We start from the raw sequence: 9,409 nt of genomic DNA, 5'->3' as shown, positions 1-9,409 counted from the left end.
GGCACCCGGGGCAAGGAGACGCTGGTAAAGCCTGCTTCTTCTTGGCCTTTGGCTGCCTGGCTGAACAAGGCCCCTCACGCCTTGAAAGTCACCCATCACCCAGCCTCTGTGTGCCTGCCAGAGGTGGAGAGACACGTTTACAATTGCAAGTAACATTGGTAGAGGGGTCAGGGGCTCGCCAGGGAGTGGACGCTGTAGGAAGTAAAGAGGCCGGTGGTTCCTGCCTCGATGTCCCCGTCTCTGATCTGGGAAGGCGGCTGCTGACAGAGAGGTGGAGAGGATCCCGTGGGGTGCCCCTGCCCTCCTCTGTGGGAAAGCAGGACTGGGGAGACCCGCACACCTGGGAGCAAGGTCTGGGGCTGGCACCACGCAGCCAGCTGTCTGTGGGCAAACAGCTGTGCTCTCTGAGCCTCAGTTTCTTCATCTCTAGAATGGGCACAGCAGTGGCATCGCCAACTATTGTAAGTGCTACTAGAGCACTTACGCAAAAGCGCTCTGCACACAGTAGGTGCTCGTGACCGTTAGTGCACCTCGCTCCCCTGCTCTGCACACAGTAGGTGCTCGTGACCATTAGTGGGCCTCGCTCCCCTTCTTGGAGTCCAGGAAGCCCTGTGAGCAGAGCCCCAGCTTGCACGCCAAGAGAAGGCAGGCAACGGGGAGTGGCAGGCTCTGCCCCTTGCCCTAGCAGAGCTCTCGATCCCAGGGCCACCCCAAACCCTGTGCACAGCGAGCGGCACGCGTTGGCCCTCAAGGTCATTCCCTTGTGTCCATTCCTGAGAGGCACCTGGGGCCTCACTTCTCAGAGAGTGGCTGTGGACCAGGAGCCCCAGCACCCCCTGGGATCCTGTAAGAAATGCGCATCAGTGTCTGCCCTTTAACAAGGTCCCAGGGGGTTCACGTCCACAGCCAAGTTTGAGAAGTGCTGGATGGATCCTCGTCCCCATGGTCCCAGCTCACCTTTGCTGCTGTCTCCTGGGCCCAGAGGTCAATGACAGGAAGGAACGGATGTGGTCATTTCAGACCCGCAGAGGAGGGAGGAGATGCTCTGGAAGGGCGCATCACTTGGGATGCAGGTACTTCTTCTGGGATGGCAGCCTGCCTGTGCCCCCACCCCCACTTGCCCGGTCCAGGGGGCCGCAGGTATAGGGGACTGTGTCATCACCCAGCGAGCAGCCCTGGGAGGTCAGACTGCAGGACAGAGCCTTTGCCTTCCCACCAGCCTCCTCCCACTCCCCTGGCCCCGTGTCTGAGGGGGCGAGCGGTGGAAACTGACGCAGCTGGGGCCAGCCAGCCGGTAATGAGGCAGATCCACCAAGCAGCTGCTGCAGAAGGCGCATTAAAGATGCTTGATCCCACTTTAATAACCTGCCAGCCTGAGCGGCCAAACGTGGCTCAGAAGTTGTGGAACAAGAGGGCCATTTCTTATTATTTTTAATAAAGAGCTTTTCATAACTGACTTCATAGGTGCTATTAACATGCCGCATGTTTAATAAGATGACATGGTAACAAGGGGGCTTCCTCGTTCCTCATGTGCCGAAGAGGCAGGAGCATCTGTGGGCACGTCCACAGTCACATGCCAGCATGCACCACGCAGCTGGAGTGGTCCACAGGCCTATACACAGGGCTGCCTGGGCACCTGTGGACACACGCGTGAGCGCATGCGTGCTCTCACAGGTGTATGCATGCCACACACGTGCAAGTGCACGAGCCTGCAGCGGGAGCATGTGGGTCTGGTCGTGGGAACTGCACAAACACGCCCTTGTGACAAGAAAAGTGCATGTCCGTGCACACATGTGGCTTTCCAGTCCAGGACACAGAAGGGAAAAACGTGTTTGAGCTGTGTCTCCATGGACACACAGGAGTCCCCTCCCACGCGCCTCGCAGGGCAGCAGGGTGGGGGATGGGGTGCTGGGACCCCCTCCTCCCGCATGTGTGCCAAGCAGCCGCGGGAGAGTGGATCAGACCCGAGAAGGGTGGTTAGGACGGAGGGCCAGGCTGGCAGGAGACGGGAGGTAACCAGCCCGTGACGTCAAAAACACAGAGGCTGTGCTCCCGCAATGTCCCCCCAGGCCAGCCATTTTTTCAGTCCAGTGCAGGCATTAGCTGATTCCCCATCCTCGGGATGGAGTCGAGGACACGGTGAGGGGTGCAGGGCTCCATGACCAGCTCTACAGTCAAGGAAAATGCTCCACGGAGAGGACGGGTGAGTGACGGGGAGTCAGGGCTGGGGACTGTGTGTCCACCCCTCTAAGAGCAGAGGTGGGGGCAGACGTGGGGCGGGAGGGCTCAGGGTTCGCGGTGGAGAGGGAAGGAGAAGAAAAGGGGAAAAGAGGTGCTGTGTGCCCCGCGCGGGGTGGGGCAGCCCGAGGGTCGTGTGGGAGGCGGCGAGCTCCTGGGGCTTGGGGGGCGGGGTTCACACCCACTCTCGAGCCTGATGCCCACTCACTCTGGGAGGAAGGGAGGGGTCGGGGGCCCGTTTTCTCCACCGAGGTCTGGGAGGTTGCGCCCCAGGTGATGCTGCGGAGCCGGCCCCCTCCCTGGCCTGCGGGCTCCAGGGGAGGTGTGAGCCCTCTGGGGCCCGCAGGGCAGCCCCACGCCTTCCGGCCGCTGCCCTCGCTCCTCTCGCCCCTTTGCGGGCAGAGCCCGAGAGCCATGGGTCAGCAGCTTGCTTACAATGCCCCCGTGCCTGGCGACTGGCAACGAGACACCTGTCAGCCCTTTCATCCCCAGGCCTCTGTGCAGAAAAGATGAGAGGAGCTCTTGGCAGCATCGCGCGAGTGCGGATAAAGAAGAGGAGACGGGCGGGGGCGAGATGCGGGCGGAGGACGATGAATAAATCCACCGACGTCTGCAGAACAGACGAGCTTTTCTGCTTTCTGATCCGCATGCCTCTGAACACTGGGCGTCTGCAGGGGTCCCTCTGAGCGGCCGTTTTAATTCTGGCCTCTCTGCTCCGTGCGGCTTTCTGGAGCCGTCATCGAGCGAGCTCCCCGAAGGAGAGACATCGACAGAGCCGGGAAAGACAAAACTACGGATCCACGGCCTTCTTGGGGCTGGGAGGGGGTGGCAGGCGGCTGGGGAGCGATCGACATTCTAGCAGCTGCAGCCAGTGGGGCACTGGGCAGCCCAGGTCCAGACAAAGAGCCCAGATCCCTCTTCCCACCCCATCCTGGCCTCCTCCCCAGAGGCGGGTGGGAGGCTTTCTTGAGCCTTGTTCAAAGTCGGCCTCATACCTGCTGAGCCCTCCGAAAGGTCAGAGGCTCCTTCCCGCCGGGGTGAGCTTGGGCCTTGAAATTTAAAGGGGAGAGCAAGAGGCTCCTGGGGGCTTGTGGAGCTGAGGAAGATCAGGGAGGGGGTTTGGTTGGGACTATGGTGCTTGGGGACAGCAGGGGGCCCAGGCCTGCCTACAGAGATGAGCTACGCAAGCAGAGCACCGTGGTTACCAGCTGCGGCCTCAGCCGCCGAGGCTCGCGCACTGACCTACTTTCCCAGCCCTTCATCGCCCACATCGAGTGGCCGCCCCTCCGTGGACTGAGACCAGTGATGACCATGGACGTGTCTTAAGTGCTGCCCCTGGGCCCCTGCTGCTGCCCGCTGCTCTGCTCTGCGCCCCTCCCCTCAGGTTGCAGAGGAAGTGAAACAATGGTCAGAGAGGGTTTGTCCACTGCAGAGGGGCCGCACAATGTGATTATTTTAATTACTACTAGGAGGGAAGTACTTTTGTTACCATCATGACTGAGACATAAGTACCTGGTTTGAGTATGTAATTTCTGCCAGGTTTGCATAGGTTAAGTCATTTGCATAAAAACTTTATGTCATCTACACAAGAACCCTAAAGGGGAAATGTTATGATCTTCCTTTTATAGATGGGGAAGCTGAGTCTCAGTTAAGTGACTTGCTCAAAGTCACCCACAGTAAGTGGCTGGTCTGGATGGGAGCTATGGCTACCTGACCCCAGCTACACATTCCTTGTCTTCCCTCGGTGTGGGGAGTATTTAACCCTCTTCGTATCCCCCTTTCCCTGTCTCCCTGTGAAAGTCCTTTCTGCTGGTCATCTGTTCCCAGTTTTGCACCAGTGCAGGGACCTCTGAGTGTTCCTAGACCTTCGGTCACTTGCTATGACACCACTTTCCCCAGGGACTCTGAAATTCTCTCTGTAGGGCACTGGAAGTCGGACAACAGCTGATGACCATGTCTCAACTGGCCCCAGAGAGGGGGACCTCAGGGTCTGCATCCAGAGACCCTGCCAGAAACACCGAGTGTGGATTTATAAGCGCAACTGAGTGCACTGAGATGCTAGCCCAGGAGACCTCTGGGAGCTGGGGTGTGGAGAGGGCAGGGTCTTTTCTGGGTGTTTGAGGCCGACGGGAGGAAGGGCCTATGACACAGCCCCCGGAAAGTGGGCGAGGCCCTTGCCACAGCAGGGACCCCATTTCCTGCTCTGTTGTCAGCCCGCAGTCTGGGAAGTGGGCCCCCGCAGCCCCCTCCAAACATGGAATCAGCCTCCATCATCCATCCCTGGAGGTTGAGGGCGACATGAGAGACAGCATGGGAGACTGCCCAGAACCCGCACGTGGGAGTCAGCCACACACAGGAGGCCAGCCCCCCCCCCCCATCACCTATCACTGGTGGGATTCTGGTGGGCACTTTCCTCAGACTGAGCCCATCTGGGGCCGGATTTTTCCTATCTGTAAAATAGGGATAGTAAGATCTATCCCATAGATATTACAAAGATTAAACATGCACAGTCAGACACAGATATGAAGTAAGTGATACCGCCTGATATAGGTAGAGAGTTAGGTTCAACTGAGGTCCCCGGACACACGCCTGCAAGTCACCATGATATCTTTGAGAACAGGGTGACGAAGAAGAGGGGGACATTTGGGGCCACCAAGAATGGGATGAACTAACTTGGGTCACAAGCAGTGGGCAGGCAGCGGACAGAGGCTGGCCGACCACTTGGTAAGGACACTTTGGAGGGATTCTTTGTGGGCAGGGAGGTGAATTGGATGGCTTCTGAAATCCCATTCTATCTTCACAACTCTGTCTTACCTGGGTCACTCTGCTCTTCCCTGACTCTTAGCTAGACAAATGTCAGTGCTTGCTCAGCTGACCTGGGTTGGATCAAATTGAGGACTGGGCCGCTCTGCGAGGCTCCATGGTGCAGCTGCGTCATAGCAGGGGCTCAGCAAAGACTCTGAATAGTGATGATGAGGACAGACCGGCAGAAAAGCCCAAGGATGAGCAGCGAAGAACTGCCAGGGACAAGAAACAGCTCTTCCAGGTTAGTGTGAGAGTGACGCCCTGAACACTCTGCCACGCTGCTGGCACTGGGCTGAGGGCCGGGGGCTCCAAGATGAGCTCCGCTGAGTTCCTGCCTGGGCCACTGGGAGCCAATTCAAGGTGGCAAGGCTGTCAGAGGTGGATATGGGACACTGCAGGAGCCAGAAGAGGGGCCAGCCCAGAGGAGATGAGCCCTGAGACAATCCTCCCAAATAAAGTTAGAAAGAGTGATGGCTGAGAGAGATAAGATATTCCAAGTAGAGAGAAGGAGGTGGGGGGGGGATATATATATGTATATATGTGAAGAGTTGACTCATTGGAAAAGACTCTGATGCTGGGAGGGATTGGGTGTAGGAGGAGAAGGGGACGACAGAGGATGAGATGGCTGGATGGCATCACTGACTCAAATGACTTGAGTTTGAGTGAACTTCGGGAGTTGGCAATTGACAGGGAGGCCTGGTGTGCTGTGATTCATGGGGTCACAAAGAGTCAGACACGACTGAGTGACTGATCTGATCTGATCTGATATATATATATATGTGATATTCAGCACTGAGTACAATGCCTGGAAATAGCGGGTCCTCAGTAGACACTCTTCAGATGAATGATAAAGCCAGTGCTCACATATCACTTACTAATCTAACTTACATGTAGCCCTATGAGGTGGGCACTGTTATTGCTTCATAGATGGGAAATAGAGGCAGAGAGACACTAGCAACTTGCTCAAGGTCAAGTGACTTGAAGGAGCTAATAATCAGCAGAGCTGGGATTCAAATCTGAAAGATCCTACTGGAGTGAAGCCCTACTATGCTCCCTGACTGCTGAGCAGCACACTCTGTGCAGGGACTACACGTAGGCGTATGTTAGTTTCCTGCTGCTGCTGCTAAGTCGCTGCAGTCGCGTCCGACCCTGTGCGACCCCGTAGACAGCAGTCCACCAGGCTCCCCCGTCCCTGGGATTCTCCAGGCAAGAACATTGGAGTGGGTTGCCATTGCCTTCTCCGGCTAGTTTGCTTGGACTGCCCTAAAAGAGTACCACAGATTGAGTGGCTTAAAGGACAGAAATGTATCTTCTCACAATTGTGGAGACTAGAAGCCTGAGATCAGGGTGCTGGCAAGTGCGGCTTCTTCTGAGGCCTCTCTTCTTGGCTCGAGGATGGTCACCTGCTTCCTGCGTCTTCGCATGGTCTTCCCCTGCTGTGTGGCTGTGTTCAAGCTTTCTCTTCCTACAAGGACACCGGTTGTGTTGGATTAGAGTTCACCCTCATGGTCTCATTGTAACTTTCCTGCCTCTTTAAAGACCTTGTCTTCAAGTGAAGTCACATTCCGAGGCACTGGGGTTGTTAGGATTTCAACACGTGAATTTGGTTGGAGGGAACAATACAACCCCTAAGGGGTTCATGGCATAGGTGGGGGATGAAGCTAGAGTTAGAGGGATGGGAAGGACTCAAACCCTGCTGAGTCTTTGCAGGAAAATATACATCCAATTTCATCTGGAGACATGGGCCAGAACCTAAGCAGGACAACTAAGCCATTACGTGCCCTCAGATTCTTTGGCACAAGGATTACTTCAGTGGGACAAAAGCCATAGGACCAAAGGTTCCGCTTTGCAACTTAAAAACATGAAGAAGCGGTAACAGTAAAACATCACCGTCTTGCAATTCTGTACACTTGCTTTGGTCAGGGACGCGTGGATGGCTCCTTTTTAACTGCAACACATTCACATTTGAACATCTAGCAGGGTTAACTAGAACACTGTAAAATTAACCAAACCACTCCCCCCACCAAACTAAATTGATAAATGGTGCAGTTAAACTGGAAGGCGCCACTAATTACAAAGCAAGGAGAGAAGCAATTGAAAATCACAGCGTACTCAGGACCACCCTGCTGACTCGCTGATGACAGGGCGCCCCTCCGCTCTGACGCGGGGGACGGACCCCGTCTGCTTGAGCGTGCAAGAGGGGAGCTGCGTGAAGCCGTCAAGTGTGTGAGGCAGCCAGGCCCCTTCAGAGACAGACGAGTCTCGGGCCTGAGTTGGTGATCTCTGTTAATCACTCACTGCGTAGGTTAATAATGAATAGGTCTCAGCCTGAAGTCTAAACAAAAGCTCCTGGAAACCCGAGCCACTCGCCTGGAAGGATGAAAGGGAAAATCTGCATTATGAATTTGTTCCTGGCCCATCAACTGACCCTCAAGGTCCCCCAGTGAGCTATAAACAGGACTTTGAAAATTTCCTCTTGTAGAGAAAGAGCTCAGATTCACCACTCGCTGACCTGCATCCCAGGGCTGTATAATGTAATATGGGTCCGGATACAAATGGAACATATTTAAACACATCCTCAGTGAGAGATATAAGTGCTTTCTAAATCCATACTTTAAATCCCAAAGAAATTGAGTGACAACCTTCAACAGTCTGTATGTCTGCAGAAAGAGTTCTAGACAGAGAGAAAGAAGGCCTGAGGTCTGTTTATCTGTCCAGACCCAGCTCAGTGACAAATGAATATTTTAATCTTCTCTTACCTATAAATGTGCCCATTTATACAAGGCATGGCTAAGATTCTTCAAGGTCTGTGCTCCTGTGGATATCTTCTGTTACTTGTTCTGATTCCTTTCCCCATCCCCTCCCTGCGTTCGCTATTTACTGCTATATAACAAGTTATCTCAAAACGTGGAAGCTTCAGACCGCATGTTTTCAATACATCAGTTTCTGTGGGTCAGGAATCCAGGTGCCACTTAGACAGGGCCCCTGGCTGAGAAGGTCAGCTGGGGCTGTGGTGTCACCTTAAGGCTCAGCGGGGGATGGATCTGTGTTGAAGTTGACACCAGCGGTCACGGGCAGGATTCAGTTCCTCACAGATCTGTGGACTGAGAGTCTCAGTGTCTCAGGAGCTATTGTCTGGGGGCCTCCCTCACTTCCTTGCCACGTGGGCCTCTCTTTAGGGCAGCTCATGACAGAGCAGCTGGCCCCATCAGAGTGAGCAGGGAGGGGGCCAGAGAAAGTGCTTGCAAGACAGAGGTCACAGTCTTTTGTAACCTAACCTCAGAAACGACATCTCTTCACGTTTGCTCTGGTCTACCCCTAAGAAGCGGGCACTGGGTCCAGTCCACAGTCAAGGGGAGGACATTACACCAGGTTGCGGAAGCAAGAGATGGGGGCCACTGGGGGGGGACCGTTTTAACCACCCTGACTTTTTAAATGAAATTTTATTTATTCATTTATTTTGGCTGCATGTGGGATGTTAGTCCCTGGACCAGGGGTTGAACCCGTCACTACTCCTGCAGTGAAAGCATGGAGTCTTTACCGCTGGACTGCAAGGGAAGTCCCTCACTGGGAACCGTTTTAGAAGCAACCCACCATACCTCCCCTCTCCACTGAACTCTTGGCCCCATGGGTCACCGGAGACCACAGTTCTCCTTCCCGGACTTTTGCAAGAAAGGGCTCGAGAAGTGGGAAGCAGAGACGTGGACGAATGTGATGTAGGTCAGCCAAGCAAACCGCCTGGGATGGGTGCCCTAGGAGGAGGAGGAGGGAACGGACACAGATGGAGCCCCCCTACTATTACCGGGACTGCGACAGCCAGTTACCCGATGGGCACTGCATCTTCACCCCGCAGAGAAGCTGGGAGAGGTGCCAGGGTTTGACGCACATTCGACGGGACTCTTTCCAACGCTTCACGAGGTCTCTCGGCCCCAAGTCCTCCAACTCCAAACAACAACTTGGGGGAGAGAAAAGACAAAAAAAGAAGGATCTCCTAAAGCCTCTTTAAGAAGTTAACGGGGGATTCTCTCCATCCCATGGGAGTACCACTTTCTTGCTGTGGCAAGCTGGGGATACGGTGGGTGCTTTCTGACACGTGGAAGAGAAAAGCAGTGCACGTCTCAGTGGTCTTGCCTCTTTTCTTGCCTTGGACCAGCGGCATGAAGAAGCAGGCAACCCAGAGGGCGGAAGGCGAGATGCGGCGCGGTGCCTGAGGCCCACTTGGCCCGTGTAAATATTTAGTTAGTGTTGAACTTCAGCTCGGAGTTTGGCCTCAGGGATGTGGTTTCAACACCCTACAGCTCCCGGGGGTCGAGCCAGGGGGCTGTGGCCAGGTTGAGGCATTTGGGGCACAGTTTTAAAGAGGGCC

At 55.0% G+C, this 9,409-nt stretch overlaps 1 long non-coding RNA gene across 1 annotated transcript; it reads left to right on the top strand.

Annotated features, from left to right (window-relative positions):
* The first annotated feature begins 1,826 nt into the window (after positions 1–1,826).
* LOC104971381 (uncharacterized) lies at positions 1,827–2,858 on the top strand. The gene is made up of 2 exons (XR_805212.3): positions 1,827–2,203; positions 2,731–2,858. It is a non-coding gene; the product is annotated as an uncharacterized lncRNA (long non-coding RNA).
* The last annotated feature ends 6,551 nt before the right edge of the window (positions 2,859–9,409 follow it).

Source organism: Bos taurus, chromosome 2, assembly GCF_002263795.3.
Source record: "Bos taurus isolate L1 Dominette 01449 registration number 42190680 breed Hereford chromosome 2, ARS-UCD2.0, whole genome shotgun sequence".
In the NCBI taxonomy this organism is placed as follows: domain Eukaryota; kingdom Metazoa; phylum Chordata; class Mammalia; order Artiodactyla; family Bovidae; genus Bos; species Bos taurus.
This window is presented reverse-complemented; position numbering and strand designations above follow the sequence as displayed.